This window comes from Heteronotia binoei, chromosome 8 (assembly GCF_032191835.1).
Source record: "Heteronotia binoei isolate CCM8104 ecotype False Entrance Well chromosome 8, APGP_CSIRO_Hbin_v1, whole genome shotgun sequence".
NCBI lineage: Eukaryota > Metazoa > Chordata > Lepidosauria > Squamata > Gekkonidae > Heteronotia > Heteronotia binoei.
This window is the reverse complement of record NC_083230.1, coordinates 54,192,820-54,212,392: the sequence shown is the minus strand read 5'-3', so window position 1 is coordinate 54,212,392 and position 19,573 is coordinate 54,192,820.

Below are 19,573 nucleotides of genomic sequence, written 5' to 3'. Positions count from 1 at the left end.
AGGACTGTGAATCTAGCAATAAAAATGAATGTTTTATGGATGCATGAGAGTATTCTGAAGGGATGGTGACCAAAAGCCATTTTTGTACATATCACTTTCAAAAATATGTTTAGAAGTAAAACAAAGCTCTTTCGCTAGACCTTTAGTTGAGGCAGCAGATGTCTTTTATTAGACTTCCTCCCTTCTGGTGATCTTGGGATCTGATTGACCTCTTGACCTCTGGGTCATAACTGTTGAGCCAGAGTTTTTGAGTCTGCATTTTTAGCTGTTTTATATTGTAATTTTAATCTTGTTTTTAATTGTCTAACTTTTGATGGAACCTGCCCTGAACCTGTTTTGCCAGAAGGGCAGGATATAAGTCAAACAAAACAAAACAAAATAAATAGAATATGTGCTGTATCTTGTCTATCCCCTTTTAACATGATGAATACGGAAGTGCTCTGCATCCTAAAGGATCCACAGATAAAAATAATAAATGAAACTTTCCTCAATACTGATAGAGCTCCACTTGGAATACTTTTTTTTAAAATGCAGTCTGATTCTACCATTTTATGTTATAAAGCATGGAGAACAGAGCTTATATGGATGACAGGTGCTGTGTATGTGAACTGGAATGTGTATATTTAATGGTGTTCCTGCCTGGCTCTTTGGAGCCTGTAGGACTGAGCTTGGGGACTTGGGAACAATGGACAGTAGGATTCAAATCCTTGCTGCCTTGCTCCAATCACAGACCCCCTGCTGGTTTGAATGGTCCAATAGTGTGCTTGCATGGGAACCCTGAGTGTATATAACTTGGCCCACTGGCCCAGTTCTCCAGTCTTAGAGTGCAACCCTATATTATGCTGTACTGCAATAAAGAACTATGATCACTACCACCTTGCCTCTTCCTTGCATTGAACCCACTATATTATAACAGGGGATCTAGAAAAATCATATGCAGAGGAGAACTGATCAAGCTTAGGGAAAAGAGGATTGAAATATGCTGCTAAAGCTGCTAATACAATGATGGAAAGAAGGAGGAAGTCAGTTCATCATATTCTGTTTGGATGGAGAAATGAGCAATAATTTTGACTTGGAAGCTAATATATTTTTTTTACCTCAAAGAGCTCTTTAGTAATGAGATAAGCTATCTAGAAAGTGTATGGGATTTCTTCTTCAGGTATTTTAAGGGCAGACTGGACCAAACTTTACCAGGATTGTTTTGAAGCTATTCTGTCTCACAGCAAAGTACTGGACTCTTTGATCCTTGTGTGTCTTCATGCACTGCAGTTTATGAGCACTTTGAATAAAATGTAAATGAAACAGATTGTAATGGAAACTTTCAAAGAATGACTAGAGAAAATACGCTCAAAATATGTAAAAGGAATACATCTTTTGAGCATATTTCCTGCCATTTTTCAAAGGTGTCAATTATATCTTCCATTGTATATATTCCTTGTATGTATTCAGAAACGCCACATATCTTCGGCACCACCTCTCCTGGTATATCCCCTGAAGAGCACTGTGCTCAGCAGATAAGAACTGATGGTCCCCAACGTGAGAGACATCTAGCTGTCCTTGACCAGAGCTAGGGTATTTTCCTCCCTGACTCCAACCTGGTAGAGCTCTCTGCTGAACATGCCCTGGAAGACTTACTTCAGTTCTGCAGGATCTGTAAGGCAGAGATGCTTCACTAGGCATTTGGTTGAGGACAGTGACAGCTTCCATCTGTCTGGCACTCCTGTCCCTTGCCTCCTCCTTGTGAGGTAGTGGCACAATTGGACATTTTTAGCACTATCAAGTTAGGTCAGTCACTGTATTTCTACTGTTTTAACTGCAAATACAAATATCTGAATGTGTTTTTATTTGTTTAACTTTACTATTTTTTAAACTTTCAAAGAGTTTACAATAAGCCGAGAATAACAAAATTACAAATTTAAATCAATATGACAAAAACCAAGGAAAATGTAATAATAACATATCACTTGGATTAACATCACTTGGATTAAGAATGTGTTTTTATTGATGTAAACTGCCCTGAGCCCTGTTTTACAGTGGAGAGCAATCTAGAGATTTAATTTAGTAAATATTCCTTTTATATATTCCATTTCTGCATTCATGTATTTCCTTTACTTTAAATGTGTGTTGATTTCCATACTAAATCTAAAAAATATATAGAAAAATCAGAGTGACTTGGAAATAGTTAAACAGCTAATAATCTGAACTCCCACATACACCAGCACACACACTTTTTTATTTGCTATAGTTTGATCTGTCAGGAGTAGCTGCTGTAGTACTGCTGAGAGTGCCCTCAGCCATGCCTACGTAGAGCCACATTGCCCTCTGGCCAACAATCAGAGCAAACAGATTCTCCTCACTTCTGCCTCGCTGCATCTGTTCCAAGTGCTGCCATGCACAGCAAATTAGCAGTCTTGAAAAAAGAAATATGAAACAGGTGTTCAGGTCAACAGCTCAATATTTTTTAAATGTATTTTTGTAATTTTTTTGGCTGTTTTCACCCAGAACAAATATTAACCAGAACTGTGATTTTTTTTTTAGTTAACCATCTAGTAGCATTGCAATTCTAGATTATTGGGGGGGGGGGAGGGGACTGTGGATTCAGAAAATGTATCCGATCACACACATGACTAAGTGTTCACAGAAAAAGACTCAACTGATGACAAAGAATATTTTACTGTCAAATTCGATATGTTATATTATTTAAAGATGTGATTAAAAGTTAGTTAATTATATATGACTCAATAGCAGAATGCACATTAGACCTGAACATTAAAAACATATCTACCATAAGATCTCACTCATCTTGAAATTCCTTCTAGTGTGTAAAAGCAAAAGTTCCCTGTTAAATATTTTATTCGCTGTAAAACTTTGAATTCTCACCCTTGCCCTCAATTATTACTGGCCTGAGCATTTCACAGCCAGAGCACATGTAAGGATCTTCAGAGGTAAAAATGAAATGGGCTATGCACTCATTATCAAAATCCAGATACTAAGTTTCAGATACATCAGGAAACTTAATAGAAGTTGTGTCAAAGAACAGAATAACATGGGCATTGTTCTAAGCAAAATTTTAGCTCAATATATATTTTATGAACTCAGTACTGCTCTTAATAAAGGTGAAGGTGAATTGACTTCTAATGTTTCAGAGCACATGCATATTATTTTTCAGAAGCACAAATGTTTTTGCCAGCTCACTGATTCTAAAGATTAGTCATTACTCTAACAGAGGCAATGGGCATATGTCAAAAGTGCAAATCCCCTTTCTTAAAACAGAAAATATTATAGTTTAATATATAAACACATGAAATAGTACATATCCACATTGGTCCACAGAAAATGACAAACGTTTAGGCTGATGAAAGGCTCCAAAGAACTTGGACATTGTGAAAGCCTTGTATTCATAGCATGAAACCTAACTAACCCTCCCTTTCCCTCCCATCACTTTGGCGAAATAAAAATAATAATAACAAATTTTCTTAATTTTTTGTTTGGAAATTTAATTGGTAAGATATCTTTAAATCTTGGTGAAAATATTCCCTTCTAATCTCATCTGCCTTGAAATGGTCCTCTTCAGAATGAGGCAAGTGGGTTCAATGTGAAATCTGATACCCCACCTCAGATTTTGTCAAGAAAACAGACCTTTACATTTCTGAAATGACATTTAGTTTAAAGAATGAGAACTTGCTTTTTAGACTAGGAAACCTTCTGGTTTAAAAAAATACTAGCAGCTCTAAATCAGTAATGATTTGAACTCCATTTCAACTGCTTGTCTCCATCATCCAAGATTTCCTGTGGGGTTTGGATAGATAGGCTTGCCAATTCTGGCTGAGAAATCCCTGGAGATCCTTGGGAAGGGACCTCAGCTTGGTAGATGCCATACAGTCCACCCTCTAAAGTAGCCATTTTCTTCAGGGAAAAAATCTTTTTAGACTAGAGATCAGTTGTAACTTCAGAAGATCTCTCCAGTTCCCACATAGCTGTTCTGTTTTCATCTGAACATCACTGCTCCTGAACCTTGATTTCCACTATTTTTGATCTATAAGCTAAGCACTATTTTTGACCTATAAATTGTATCTTGGCAATGTCATACTGCTTGTTCAAATGACTTCTACTGTGCTGCTATTTTGAAAGTGAAAAACACTTGCAGTACTATAGGTTGAGAAATGGCAGTGGAATTAAAGATGAAGAAACAGCAGAAAGGGAGAAGTGGACCAGCAGTGTGTGTGTGTGTGTGGGGGGGGGTTCTCCTCTTTTTATAAGAGAATTTAGCAGAGCCAGGCTAAGGTAGAGCTTTTTAGGAGCAAGACTCCACAAAATGTATACCAGTACTAGTTCAGAGAGAGGAATATATTTTGCAATGACCAAATCAATTCTAATTAAGAAACAAATTTTATTAAAAATAATATGATATAAAACACACACACTGAATTAAACTAACACATACATAAAACCACCAGAAAAATAGGTTTTAGCAGAGCAAATACTGGGTAAGATTTGTGTGTGTGTGTGGAAGATTCATAACTACCTGCCATGGAGGACAGGGACAAGATGACTTGTCTTGGGTGTGTGGTTGGAACCTTGGGTGTGTGGTTGGAACCAGAAACACACAACATTGCACATATCCAGAGTTCCTTCTTAAGTACGCAAAAACATATCCTGAGGCATAGGCGATCAGGATGTTCCTTAGAACAATGCAAGATGGGATTATGAAGTGGTGTAACAATGCATACAAGAGTGGGTTTATGGTATTTGCTGAGACAAACAAAGAGTCTCAGAAAGTTGAGTGATGGATTTTGTGTGTGCCTAATAGGTGTTGAAAGAGCCCCATGGTTCAGAGTGTTAAAGATGCAGTGCTGCAGTCCTAAGCTCTGCTCACGACCTGAGTTTGATCCCCAGTGGAAGCTGGGTTTTCAGGGTAGCTGGCTCGAGGTTGACTCAGCCTTCCATCTTTCCAAGGTCGGTAAAATGAGTACCCAGCTTGCTGGGGGGAAAGTGTAGATGACTGGGGAAGGCAATGGCAAACCACCCCGTAAAAAGTCTGCTGTGAAAACGTTGCAAAAGCAACATAACTCCAGAGCCAGAAATGACTGGTGCTTGCACAGGGGACCTTTCCTTTCCTAATAGGTGTTGATAGCCCATTGCTGAAAAGGTTAGAACTAGGTAATGTGATTAGATTAGTTGGGTGGAGGCAGGAAGTTTCTGTGATGGAAGCAGGAGGAATCAGTAATTGGAGCTTGAGATATTGACAAGAAATATCAATATAGATACATCCAGAGGTGTTATTAACAGAAGACAAAGGTTGGAGGGCAGAGATAGATTCTCATAAGAAAACGACCTTTTTCCAAGTTGGTGCATTCCATGGAAGTTGGAGGAATGATGGGATTAGTCAAGTATCACTTTGCTCCAGGACCACCTTAGTCAGAGACAGAGATTTATGCATACTTATCTTCACTTGCTAAATGCTTGTTTGTGCTGAGGTCACAGCATATTTGGAACTGAGGCAGCTTCACCAAAGTGTGGCCAGACTCCATTTTGTGTGCTAAGCCTTGCACAAAGTTTCCAGAGTGTAGCAGTGTCACCCATGCCAAGTGTTATTGAGGGTTCCTCACACTGCAGTGCAGCCTGGCTATGCCCTCCACAAAGCACATGTATGAACTGGTCATATTGGAATGGTAACACTGAGAAGGAATAGGTTGGTGTGATGTGGACTTATCCCTCATATCCTAAGCCAGGGGTGGGGAACGTCAGGCCCAAGGGCCATTTACGGCCCTCAAGATCACTTGGTCTGGCCCTTGGAGATTGCTGGGCCAAGCCCTCCCCCCCCGTCTCATGGGCATTGTGAAGGACTGCTGCTGGGATATGTGGGTGCCTTTTTTTCAAATTATAAATCAAATTTTATTATAGACTCATTATAATTCATACCTATTCCAACAGAAAAGTGTACAACAATAACAAATCAAAAACAACACAACTTAATAACATCTCACCTGTTAACATAAACTAAAGTTGATCTATCTTTTTGGAGATTAATTCATGTGTTACCATTCCACACTTCTTAATATGTATATATGTATGTCTATTTATATTTTTATTATTATTTTTTTTAGTAGAGGAATAATTAAGCTTAACAATACTATCTTCCCTAACACATTTTTAAAGTTTAATACCACAAGCATTTAATATTTCCTTCTTCTTCTATAACTTCATTATTCCTTCTACTCTCAAACCCCCCCCCCCCAAATCAATAAGATTAAATTCTAACAAAATATCTCAGTCCCTGGAGACCTCAAGAGTTAAGGTCTAGAAGAGATACTTCCCTCCTTCCATCTGGAGTGAATTAGCTATGAAGGGATATTACCCAATTGCTCGTGCCAGCTGACCCCACCCAACCATAAATTCCGAAAGAAAAGTCTTTAGATATAAATTATAAATTTCATCAATTTTTCCATTTTCTTGTTGATTCAGTTTCTTTTTAGATAGAATGCATACTTTCTTCCAACTTTACATGATCTTCCTCAATACAAGCACGAGTTGTCCTTAAAGAGACGAGAGGAGAGCATTCCTTTCTCTTGTTTACTCTTGATGCAGGGGAGGAGGGAGTTAACTTTGTCTTCACATACCTTGCCGACATGATATACTTTTTGAATGAGTGGGGGAACTTCGGCTCCAGGTGAGTTGCTTCAGCAAGCCAATTTGCCATAAATACTTATAAGTCCATTTCAGCTTCCACATCATATTTAAAACCTCAAAACTTTAAACACAGCTCCCGGTTACAAAAGTTCATTGTTAAAACCCGTTCCCTCGTCCATGCATCTGCTGTTATTTCAGATATTCTCCCTTCACACTCTTGAGCTCTTTTTAAAGCTTCTTGTGCTTCTTGTGCTGTCTGGGTAACCTGTTTATAAGAATCCTCTAGTTCATCCAGACGCTGACACAACGGTTGTAACATAGAGGTTATGTCCTCTCATATTTCTTGTCTTAACTTAGACATTGCCTGCGTTAATAAATTCAATGTGAGAGGACATTCTTCAGCTGGTTCCTCGTATCTCTCCAACCTTGTGTTGGAGGTGGATGGCAATTCCAAGAAGTCAGTTAAAAGCTGAATGCTTTTCCCCTTCTGTTTACACTTTTTCACCCCTTTAGTAGTGAAATCTCTCAAAGATTGAATCTCTCAAAGATTCAAAAAATACAGTTTAAAGGGGTGTGGCCTAATATGCTAATGAGTGTGTGTCCTAATATGCTAATATTAGGGGATGTGGTCTAATATGCCTGGATCTAGGCATTTGCCTAATGCAGCAGGCTGGGTGTGTGTGTGTGCTGAATTAGGCTCTCCTGTGAGAAAAAGACCCCTGATTTCAGACATCGTAGTCCTCTGTTTGGTTGCCAGGGTGTCTGGAGATTCAACTCACACACATCTGCCAGGGAAGTGTGGGTTTTGTCTACCAGAATGTAAGGGACTTATGTGAGTACTAATAGCCACAGCGTTGCAGCAGCACTCTGTATCTCTGGAGGAGTGCTAGCCAGGAGGACAGATGGGTTTTCAGCCACTCCATGTGCACACCATCCCGGCCATTGCAGCAGAAGAAGTTGCGCTGCCAGGAGCTGTCCGGGCAAGCGGCTTCCAGCCTTGACCATGAAATCCATGTTGGTAGGCTAACATCATCAGCAACTATCTTCCTGCAGTGCCAGACTCCATAACAGCGAAGCAAGAAGCTCATGTACTCAACAGCTGTCACTTATGCATAAGGCAATCAAGCTTATCTTAGGCGTGGATCCTGTCAGACTGCCTAAGCTTTTGTTCAACAAAACCCAAGACAAAAGATGGTGCCAGTAGAGGATTAAAGAAGAGGAAGAACAGCTTCACTCAGGGACATAGTTATTGTATAAATTGGGTGTCACCATAGGTATCAATTTGACTCTCTATTGTCACCTATAGAGAAGTTTGATAGCTTGCTAATCACCTCCACCCCAATAATCTCACCCATTCTTTACTCTAATGGTCACCCTGGAGCCTCCCCCTTTTTGCCCATTGTTACCTAGAAGCCCAATCAGGTAACTAGGGCCAGGTATGCTCATTGACCAGGTTTGGGTATCCAATCAGGTGCCCTCAATAAACTGGCCATTGGCCACCACAGAAGTCCAGCCCTTATGGTCATTGCGGAGCCTCCCCTTTTCTGAGGTCACCACTTGTCATCCACCCCTTCACTTCCCACCCCCTAAGGGCTCAAGGTAGTCCTTATAACCTCTGACCCAACTCCCCACAGGTGTGCATCTAGCAGTACCCCATTCCTGCTGTTTAGATACATATCCCCAATTCCTGATCAGTTGAGGGTCCCTTCCCCAATTGCCCTAGTTTGTCACCATTGGAGCCTTCCTCGAAGACTACGATCGGTAATTATCACCCTGTTTGTCTATCCCTGTGTTACCGCTGTGCATTTCTCTCTATTTTTATTAGGTCTGTATGTGTGCTATATGTATCCATTACCTTGTATGTGTGTTCTATAAGTTTCTGTAATAAAAGCATAATTGTTTTACTTAATTAGTGTCCTCGGTAAATTTAGCAATAATTTCTGGAAGTGGAATCCTATACATAGATTCTAGGTCCTTTTAAGTCAAAGTTGCCCACCTTTCAATTCCCCAACCTCTTTTGAGGGCATTTTGGCTTACACTCCCCACGTGACTTTAGCTAGAAAAACAATTAGTTGCATTAATTTTGTCAACCTGAATCGTTCTCCCTTGGCAGAGCACTGTTTTTTAAGTTGATAATTTTGTATGGCCCGCGAATGATGTTATAAATATCCAAATGGCCATTGGCAGAAAAACGGTTCCCCACCCCTGTAAGCTGTTCAACAAGGTTTGGTGCAGCAGACTGATGTGGCAATGTACAGTCCTAGGTAAAGATGATTAAACAATGATTTGTTTAAAATTAAAAATTGCAATCATCCACCCCTGCAGCATGAAGCCTGTATTACCAGTTCATGATTCTGACATTTCATTTTGCTGTATTTGTAAACAAGACTTGAGTCTTGCAGATGAAGCTCTAGAGTGAAATGAAGGAGCTCTTGGGTTGCTCCATAGATATTTTTTGACTGCCTGTACACTTCCTGCATGTAGAAAACTAACACAACTTGTATAAGAAAGTTCATTTTATATGTTTGTATACTGCCTTCTGGTAGATTAGTGTTGCTGTGCTAGCTTACTACATCAGAGATATTTTTCTGTTAAGAAGTTTTAAAAATATTATTTCCATCTGGTATTGTCCAAAATTTTACCCCCTCAGTTTACTAGATAATTCTGTATAATATGTAGTGGTGTCCTTCATATACAGCCACATGAAAATTCCTTTTTTGTGCTGCTATCACATTAGATTGGGACTGCTTATAAATGGCACAACTGCAAATCATTATCTTTCTCATATGATTCCTATGCTAGATGCTTATAGCAGCACAAGACCCTCACAGAACCCAAAGTGGTTTCCCACTTACAAGGATATCAGTTAATCAATGTGTGATTTAAGAGCTGCATCTCCAGATACCTTCCAATATTCCAGTAGATGTCAAAGTCCAACTTTCACATTGCACATGATTATGCATGTTCCAACAGTGGTGCCATGGAATTCTCTGTGACATTTTCAGGTAACCCTGATTGCCCAGCCTTTCGGATTGCATTGCACAGCCCTACTTGCCACATCCAGTTGTTTGTGCTATTCATACACATTCTCCAGCTACAAGGGATCACATGGTTCCACATACTTGTGGCAGAATTTGAAGGACACTTAGCTCTGTTTCCAGTGCAGGACATTACACCCATGTTTGGAAATACTGATTGCTTTTCCTCTTGACCTTTTAATATAGTCTACTGAGAAATGCCCCTTGATAGCTTCAATTAATCTTGTATTTTTATCGTCTCCTTGGTGACATACTCACACCAATTCAACTCTCATTTTTTCTATGGGGGCCACTAAGACATTGATCTTTTTCATCACAGTCTGATCTGGTTGATTAGACTCATTACTGTGCACAGATGTCTGTGGTCATCATTCTAGATTACTGCCATTAGTTCAAGGTCAATATTGCTCAAAATCAGATTGTTGTTCTAGTGTTCATTTCAATACAGTCTCTTGAACTTCACACTTACAGGTGCAAATATGTAACTGTTTTAAAAAGTTTCAAGGTCTACCTATGTATCTTTCATTAATTGCTTATTTCAGATAAGGTATCTTTAACATAATCAAATATTGAAATATTATTTGATTTATTTGTCTTTAGAATATATATATATATATATATATATATATATATATATACAATTTTTTTATTCAATAAATGCATAAAATGACTTCTAGGATTGCCAGCCTCCAGGTGGGATTTGGATATATCCTGGGATCACAGCTGATCTCCAGACTTCCTATGTAGAAAACGACTGCTTTGAAGGGTGGACTCTACGGTATTATACCTGGATGAGGTCCCTCCATTCTCCAGGCTTCCCCACAGATCTCCAGGAACTCCTCAACCTGATGTAGGCACCCCTACAGTTCCAATAAAAAATAAAAACACAAAAAATAAAATATCAGATGATTCAATCCTAACACTGTTTACTCTAAGAGGCAGTAACTCTCCAAGGTTTTTAGAGGATGCTGTTGGGGTCCTTTTTTGCATGGTCTAGCCATGCCAGAGATAGATTAATCCTTAAACTTTTGGGGTTGTCAGGTTTGGGGACATGGTATGCAAAGAAGGCTTGACAGAGTATTGTTGAAGGCTTGGAAGTGACATCACAACATTGTGTTATGCTCTAGGAATTCCCCTTTGTTTCCACTGTCATATCAAGAGACAAGAGCCCTCCAACTAATACAAAACTAATACAAAAGTCATTTGTGCAACAGATTGTCCAGTGTCTAACTGAATGTCTAACAGTATAATTATATACACTTATTCCAGTGTAAGACCAATTCCTCACTAGTTTTGTTTGGTGTAGTGGTTAAGTGTGTGGACTCTTATCTGGGAGCCCCACCCACATCACAGGGTGTCTGTTGTGGGGGAAGAAGATAAAGGAAACTGTGAGCCGCTCTGAGACTCTGATTCAGAGAGAAGGGTGGGGTATAAATCCGTGATCTTCTCCTCATCCTCCTGGTCTCACACTCCTCTTCTCCGCAAGGCTTCTGTCCGATTCCACACAAGCTTCTCAGGGGCTGCAACTCACTCTGCCTCTTTCGTGCAGCAAGCAGAAGCATGTTTTTAGAGGATCTTGCTTGCTGTGCAAAAGGGGCAGAGTGAGTTGCAGCCCTGGGGCAGCTTGTGCAAGAGAGAAGGAAGTATGTGGAACCTGCGGAGAAGAGGAGCATGAGACTGAGACAAGGCTAGTGGGGAATCAGTCTAAGTCTGTTAAAATCTGGAATAATCTAAATCTGTTGAAATCTGGAGTAATTTTGTTAGGATTGCACTGTTAGTTGGTGCCCTGAAGCAGCTGAATCTTCCTCTAAGTTGAAACTGTGTAATGTGCTACTCATGTAATTACCACCAATGACACCGAGTCCAAAACTGAATGTGAATAGCAGAAATCCAAATTTCATGGACTTCTGTCTTATGGCATTTTCAAAATGAACTAATAGCAGCAAGCTTTTCCTGTCCCTACAGTATACTCTTATGTAAACAGCCTCTGCTCCTCTGGTGTACAATAATAGATCGTGGCAGGTGACTAGGGATGGACACAAATCAAATCACAAAGCAAACTTCATCATGAATTTTGCCTTGTTGGTGAACTGAAGTTTATGATGGGCCTACCATCACAAACTTCCATGAACTTTTCAAGCAATTTGTGGGAGATCATGGATAAAGCAGAAAACTTGGGATCCCTTTAAACACCTGCTTTCTGATCCCCATGAAAGCTGCAAAACCAGCTGAGTTTAAAGGGACTGCACAAAAAAGTCTGAAACAGCTGAGTGGCAGGGAGCAGCCACTCAGCTGTTTTTTGGGCTTTCTGCAAACCCTGTGGAAAAGGACTAACTGGACAATGTTATCACATAACATAACAAAACTAAATGTATAATGTTATCACAAGTTAGTTATGTTGTGAATGGTCACTGTCCTTATCTTGTATCCTTTAGAGTTTCTCATAGAAATGTCACAGATTATACCCCTTGCATTGTATGGCCATTTAACTCCACTGTTTCTGACTGACTGAACTTTACTGTTCATAACTATTTTCCTTCTGCATGTTTTCATGCACCTGATAAGTGAGCTCTAGTGCACAAAAACTTATCCACAGCTAATCTATTTGACTTTAAAATGCCATGAGATTCCCTTTTATCTATTCGTATTAGTATGCTCAGACTTTTAGAATAAGATGTTTTTAAGGATATTTCCTCAAAACCAAATGACAGAAGAGGGTGAGTCTTGCTAACACTATGGCTTGTTAAGAATAGCTTTTATTTTTCGAAAATTTACTTTTCTCCCCAAATCCCAATGACAAATCTCTGCTATGAAGGAGGAAAGTTAGATTGTTAGTACTGAACTATAATTAAATGACACACATTTCCAGACTTAGACTGAACATATTAAAATCTTATATTAAAAAGATAAAAGTAAACCTTGTTGTACTACTTCCACTTATAACATAATGAATTTAACTAGAATAAATGTATTTTTTTCTCACAGAGCAGAAGAGTCATTGGCACCTGAGATTTCATCCACACAGAAACATGAGAACTACATTTCAATTTCAGCTATTTTTCTTGAATACCCTTCAATTAATTTCTCCCATACTCTCATGTTTAATCCTTTTTGACACCATTACCTAGATGGTACCAGGTTTGATTGGACTACCATATCTATTAATCCAATTTCTTTCCTGCCTCAGGGAGCCATTAGATGATAATGAGGCAGTCATCATCACATACTTCAGTCACACTGGCAATTGGCTTCTTGATAATTGGATTAGTAGAATACCTTGGGTTGGAGGATTCACTCTTGGTTTGCATATTTATATAAGAACTGTTTTTTCTGATGGATAGTCAGGATAAAGCATAATTTTGTGCACCAAAATATTCCAAAAATCTAAATGAGTCATCCAAAAATTATGAATTATATTTATTTACAGTTATATGGGTTTAAGTGTCAAGAGTGTCTCTTGCCATGAATTTGGAGGGATAAAATTCATATGTCTGTAACCTTTGGGTCCTGCTTGGCTATTATCTCTTTACTCTTATGCACTGGCCTGTTCTGTCTGCAACGCATCAAGTATCCACTTTCAGCCCTAGGAACTGGTTACAGAGTGCCGCCAAGGCCAACCACTGTTATCTAACTCCCAGACACTCTCATGGTTTTGTTTCTGCATGCTTAAGGGGGCTTGGAATGTTCCAGGGGGTGGTGGTGGTGGTGCTATTGACAGATTTTGGTGCTTTAGCTTCTGAAGTATGTAATGGACAGACCCAGGGTATATCTATGCGGGCAGGGGTCATACACTTTAGTTTCAGCAAGAACCTGCTTGCCTGTAACGACTTCTCTTATCAATAAATGCCTTTACAAAATGAAGGAGTATTGATTGGTGACAAGCATGCAGTACTTGATACTAAGCAGGGTTGGTACCTGGAAGGGAGACCAGCAAGGCAGACTCTGCAGAGGAAGGCAATGGCAAGCCACCTCTGCTTCTCACTTGTCTTGAAAGCCCCTTGTTGGAGTTGCCATAAGTCAACTAAAACTTGAGGCTTGAGGCTTCTTTGAAATTGCAAATGCTAAGGATAATATGGAAAGCATTTTAGTAGCTTTTAATAGTAGGAACTTTATATGCCTGCAAGTTCAAAGCCAGCATTGAGAGCAATGCATGAGGTCTCCACTCACATCCATTAAAGGTATTTATTAGATTGAAATTTAGGGAGGACTAGTAGATTTGTGATTGCTTCAGTAATGGGAGTAGGGGGATGATTTTTATTTAATTTTTTTCTCCTGTTCATTTTCAGTGGAATGCCAAATTTATGAGAATGTGTTCTCAGTGGCCTTCAATCCTGGAACTAATATAATACATTAACCTTAAATGATATTCTTAAATGAGTTATTATAAAACTCTAACATGACAGGAAAATAATGTGTAGCCTATACATTTCAGATGAAGAACAGTGCTCCCTGTTGTGCCTGCTTAAATTGCAGGAGAAACACAAGTGACTCATAACTATATCTGAATATATACCTGGGTTCAGGTAGCCAGCTCAAGGTTGACTCAGCCTTCCATCCTTCCGAGGTTGGAAAAATGAGTACCCAGCTTTCTGGGGGTAAAGCATAGATGACTGGGAAAGGCAATGGCAAACCACCCCGTAAAAAGTTTGCCGTGAAAATGTCGTGATGCGATGTTACCCCAGAGTTGGAAATGACTGGTGCTTGCATAAGGGACTACCTTTTTAGTACATTTGTAATTAAACTATATTTTTATAATTAGTTGTTTATAATACCCAAACACATCCAGATGTAAACAGATATTTTTAAACAATAAAAATATTGGTTCTCAGTTTAGATATGCTTTGGAACTAGATATTCCTTATGGCCTAGTGCTTTCAACTGCTACTTTGATAGAATGAGGCAGAAAGCCCCAGAGTTGATACAAGGGTAATTTGGTTTGACCCAGTTCCACCAAGCAGTGCAGGAACAGTTCTTGTTGCACCCCAGTTCTGTTGTGTAAGTACAGCTACATCACACAGCCAGAACCATGGTTGTCTGAAACCTTCACAGCCTTTTTAACCCATAGGAGATCTTGGGTTTGGCACAAGTATGCATTGGTCCCACCTAGTTGAAAGTTATGGTGTCAGAGCTTGCTTGATAAACAGTCTAGTCAAACAGCTAAATGACCTTCTTACTAAGTATAGAATAGTGATTCAGATATAGTTATGAGTCACTTGTGTTTCTCCTGCAATTTAAGCAGGCACAACAGGGAGCACTGTTCTTCTTCTGAAATTTATAGGCTACACATTATTTTCCTGTCATGTTAGAGTTTCATTATAACTCATTTAAGGATATCATTTAAGGTTAGTGTATTATATTAGTTCCAGTATTATAGGTCATTCTCATAAATAAAATGATTTGGCATTCCACCTAAAGTGAACAGGAGAAAAAAAATAAGTAAAAATCACCCCCCCCCTCCCTTTCTCCCATTACTGAAGCAATCACCTTTAAAATCTTTTGGCTGGAGGAAGCTTCATACCTTATCACTACAACAATCCCTCCATGTGTGTGCTGCTCAATTAACTTCATTTCTGTTTTTTTCTGTCTGGGTCAGTAGGCATTGTCTCAAAGATTAAACACTTCCAGCAGATAGGACTTGTATTAATATGGTGCAGACCTAGCAAGGGTTGTTATGGTTAGGGATAGGGTTGCCAACTCTGGCCTGGGATATTCCTAGAGATTTGGGGGAACTGCCTTTAGAGGGGCCAAATTTGGGGAGAGATTTCTCCTGGAATCTATGGTATACCATACAGTCTCCTCTGTACCTGTCATTTCCTCCAGGGGGAGCTTATTTCTATAGTCTGGAGATGAGTTATAATTTTGGAAGAACTCCAGACTCTGCCTGGAGGTTGGCAACCCTAGATGGGGTAGGGTTCTGCCCCACTGGTATCTAGTCCTAAATCACCAATTTGAGTGAGGACAGAAGCATTTCTGTAGTGATCTTAGGGTCTATTGGTTTCTGGAAGGCATTAGGCCTGCTACAAAATTAAAAGGACGCCTCTATGAAGGGAAGCGGATACATTTTTGCCTTTCCTTCTCTGCCTCAGAGGCTTTGGGGCATACAAGATGTCCGAATAAAGGAGCCTCTTGGTTACACTGAGACCTTCCTTGCATCTTGAAGGTTTCTGAATTGAAAGTTTTGACCTAATCTTTGATGGACTGAATTTAGGGATGCCTGCCTCTAGGTGGGACGTGGAGATCCCCTGGAATCACAGCTCATCTCCAGATTACAAAGCTCAGTTCCCCTGGAGAAAATGGATGCTTTTGAGGGTAGGTTCTAGCAGAATTGTATCCCATTGAGGTCCCTGTCCTCCTCGGGCTCAATTCTCAAATATCCAAGAGTTTCCCAAACTGGAGCAGACAACACTACTCCCCCAATCTCTTGCCAGGGGCCAGAGTAGGGTTGCCAGGTCCCTTGGACCTACTGGCAGGGGAAGGGGGTAGGGATGCCAGTCCCTGGGGAGGTGGAGGATCTCCTGGTTTGGAGGCTTCCCTTGGTGTCAGCTAATTGGCAGATGAGGGAATCCCTGCCCCCAACAGTCCTCCATGCCCCCAGGGCACAGTGCACACCTACCCCCCCCCCAAGCTGTGAATTTGATGCTTGTGAGGCAAGCATGCTAATTGGTGCATGGAGAGCAGCAGCTCCGGAGCCACTGTCTTGGAGCAGGGAACTGTCTGCTCTTGCTTTCCAAGCCTTGATCAGGGTTTGGAAGGGTGGCAGTGCCTGTGCCCATTCTCTTGGAGCAGGGTACCACCTGCTCTTGCATTCCATGCCTCAATTGGGGCTTGGAGGGCAGCAGTGCTGGCGCGTGCTCTCTTGGAGCAGGGAGCTGCCTGCTCTTGCCTTGCCTTCCAAGCCTTGATCCAGTTTTGGAAGAGTGACAGTGCCCAGCTCCCACTATCTTGAACCAGGAAGCTGCCTGCTCCTGCTTTCCAAGTCCTAACTTCCAAGTCCCTCTTCTAAATGTGCAGTGTCTGCTTGCCCCAACCATTTAAAGTGAAGGTCCTTTAAATCATTAGGGAAAGCAGAGGAGGATGACTGCACAAGATGCTGCATTCCCAGCATGTTGATGTCATTCTATATGATGTTATCATGTTGAGGACTGTCCTTTCCCTTCTGGAACACCCTCCAAATCCCCCCACTGCGAAATTGTTGGGACTTGGTAACCCTAGATGAGGGGGGGGCGGGGCTGAACTTATCGGGAGAGAGGAGGAATGCTGGAAATGAACACAACATACCTACATGACCTGGAAATGATGTGGGCATGTCAGGGCAATCTGGGAACAATACTCTGGTTTTGGAACAAAACTCTATGACTGAATTAGCTCAATTTCATATCTTTATTGGCATAAAGGTAAAATTAGCTTCAACCATAGAGTTTTGCCCAAAACCCAGAGCATTAATGTAACCAACATGCCTATGTCACTTCTGGGTCATGTAGGCATGTCACATTTATTTTTGACTTCTTGCCAGTTTGGGTGCTTCTCTCTTTTCACACACCAACCAACTCACCTTTCATCTGCCTCCATCTTCAGCTACATTTATTATTTATTGATTTCATTTTACCCAGCCTTTCTCCACAATGGGGACTCAAAGGAGCTCACATAATTCTCCAGTCCTCTATTTTATCTTCACAAGAACCCAGTGAGTTTCCATGACAGAGTAGAAATTCAAATCAGGTCTCCCAGATCATTTTATGAAACTCTAACCACCATTTGCCAGAGTAGAAAGTCAAATTGGATCTTCCAGATCATATTATGAAACTCTAACCACTACTTGCCACTGGTTTTCACAGGGTGGCCATTGTTGAATAATAGCAAGCATTTGGGCCTCAGTATGTCGTGCAAGTCAGGTGATAAGTCACTGGGAGGTTGCTGCCTGGCTGCAATGAATTCTGCCTCAGAAAGCAAAACAATTCTGGGAGGAGTGGCTTTGACCAGTTTCTGGGTTGAAAACCATTGCCCACTGCTTGCTTAGCCTGCTCAAAAATTAAATATTTTTATCCCCCATAACATCAAAATTTAAAGTTTAAAAGATGGCTGCGAAGGGGGGAAAGAAGGGGAAACAAAGAAAGTGTGCAGCATTTAACAGACTTTTTTTTCCAGCTCCAGATATACCATCCACCTCCTCCACAATGCTGGGGAGGGGCAAGTTAACGGCTGAAGAGACTGCTCTCACTGCAATTTTTTTAATGCAGGCACTAACAAACAAAGACAAGAACTGAGAAATGATATCATAGAAATGTTACAACCAGTGACCCAACGTCTGGATGAATTAGAAGAGCTTCATAAGCAGACATGCCAAAAAGCAGCTCTTCAGAAAGCTACTGAGCTCAAGAGAAAAAAATACCTGAGAGAACTTCAGATACTTGGGCATGGGAATGTATTTTGACTTTGGACTATCGTAGCTGTGAGTTGTGTCTAAAGTTCAGAGGGTTCACATCAAATGCCAAGGCCGGAACAGAGCTGATTATTCATGGCAAACTGGCTAGTAGCTACACTAAATCTTGAAGCTGGAGTAATGCCCCTTCTGCAGAGAGCTTATCATACTGACAAGGTATCTGAAGAATCCATTTTGTCATCATACACCAGAGATATACTGGTAGAATTTAAGGACTTTCCAACACAACACAAGATTCTTGCAGAGGCTAGGGAGAAAGATGGGTGGTTTGGATTATCAGGGGTTAAAGATCCAGGTGTATCCTCTTCTCCCTCCTGAGTTAAAAATCAGAAGAGATCTTAAAGACATGACTGCTAAACTACAGGACTTAGGAATAAGATATTGTTGGCTCCAAATGGGCAAACTTTGCATGCAATGAGGTTCAATTTTTTATACCGCCCACGACTCTGCCTCTTAATGCTGGCTGCTTTAAATCCCCCCCCCCCTGCCGCATTGAGAGTAAACAAGAGGAAAGAGTGCTCTCCCCCTATTCCAGTAAAAGCAAGTCATGTATGCATTTCTGAAGATCATGGAGATGTTGAGGAGAATGCTGACTCCTTTTTAAAAATGAGGGTTTGGGTGCAATTTATAATGGAAGCATAACTGTCTGATACTAGAGAGTGGTGGGACTGTTGTAAGTGTTTGGGTATGTTCCTCCAAGGCATAATCAGCCCATGGAAGATGGAGTTTTGTTCTCCCCCAGCCCTTAATTTTTAAGGTCTCCAAGAACTGATCTCCAAGGAATAACTTGGCTCAAACTTGATTTGAAACATATATTGCAAAGTTAATATAATAAGCGAAAATTAACTAGTGAGTTCTTTAAATCTTATTATTTAATCTTTGATAGAAGAACGAAGGAAGAAGAAAACATGAATGTTTAAGTGATACTAAGTTTGTATAGTGTAAAAGATTTTGTTGGAGTTGTTAATTTTTAAATTTTTCCTTTAATAAAGAAAGAAAATGCAAGAAAGAAAGAAAGAAAGAGCGAGAAGAAAGAGAGAAAGAGAGAGAGAGAGAGAAAGAAAGAAAGAAAGAAAGAAAGAAAGAAAGAAAGAAAGAAAGAAAGAAAGAAAGAAAGAAAGAAAGAAAGAAAGAAAGAAAGAAAGAAAGAAAGAAAGAAAGAAAGAAAGAAAGAGAATTTTGGAAAGGGCTCTGTCCCTTCCCCCTGCCATTGAGTAACAGAAAACATGGTTTGAAGCCAGGCAATGCTGCTGTGATTGCCCAAGAATGGCCACTGAGGCTATTGGTTTCTTAAAGGTGGTTTTTATTATTGGAGGGTGGATTAATCCCCCATTTTTTATTTATTTCAGATTTTTATGGAAACATGGGGGGGGGGGGGGTTAGGTTTGTAAAAAAAACCCCAAACCTGTATTGTGTGTTTTTCCACTGAAAAATGATGCCCACCCAGTTGAAATGAAGAGGCTGA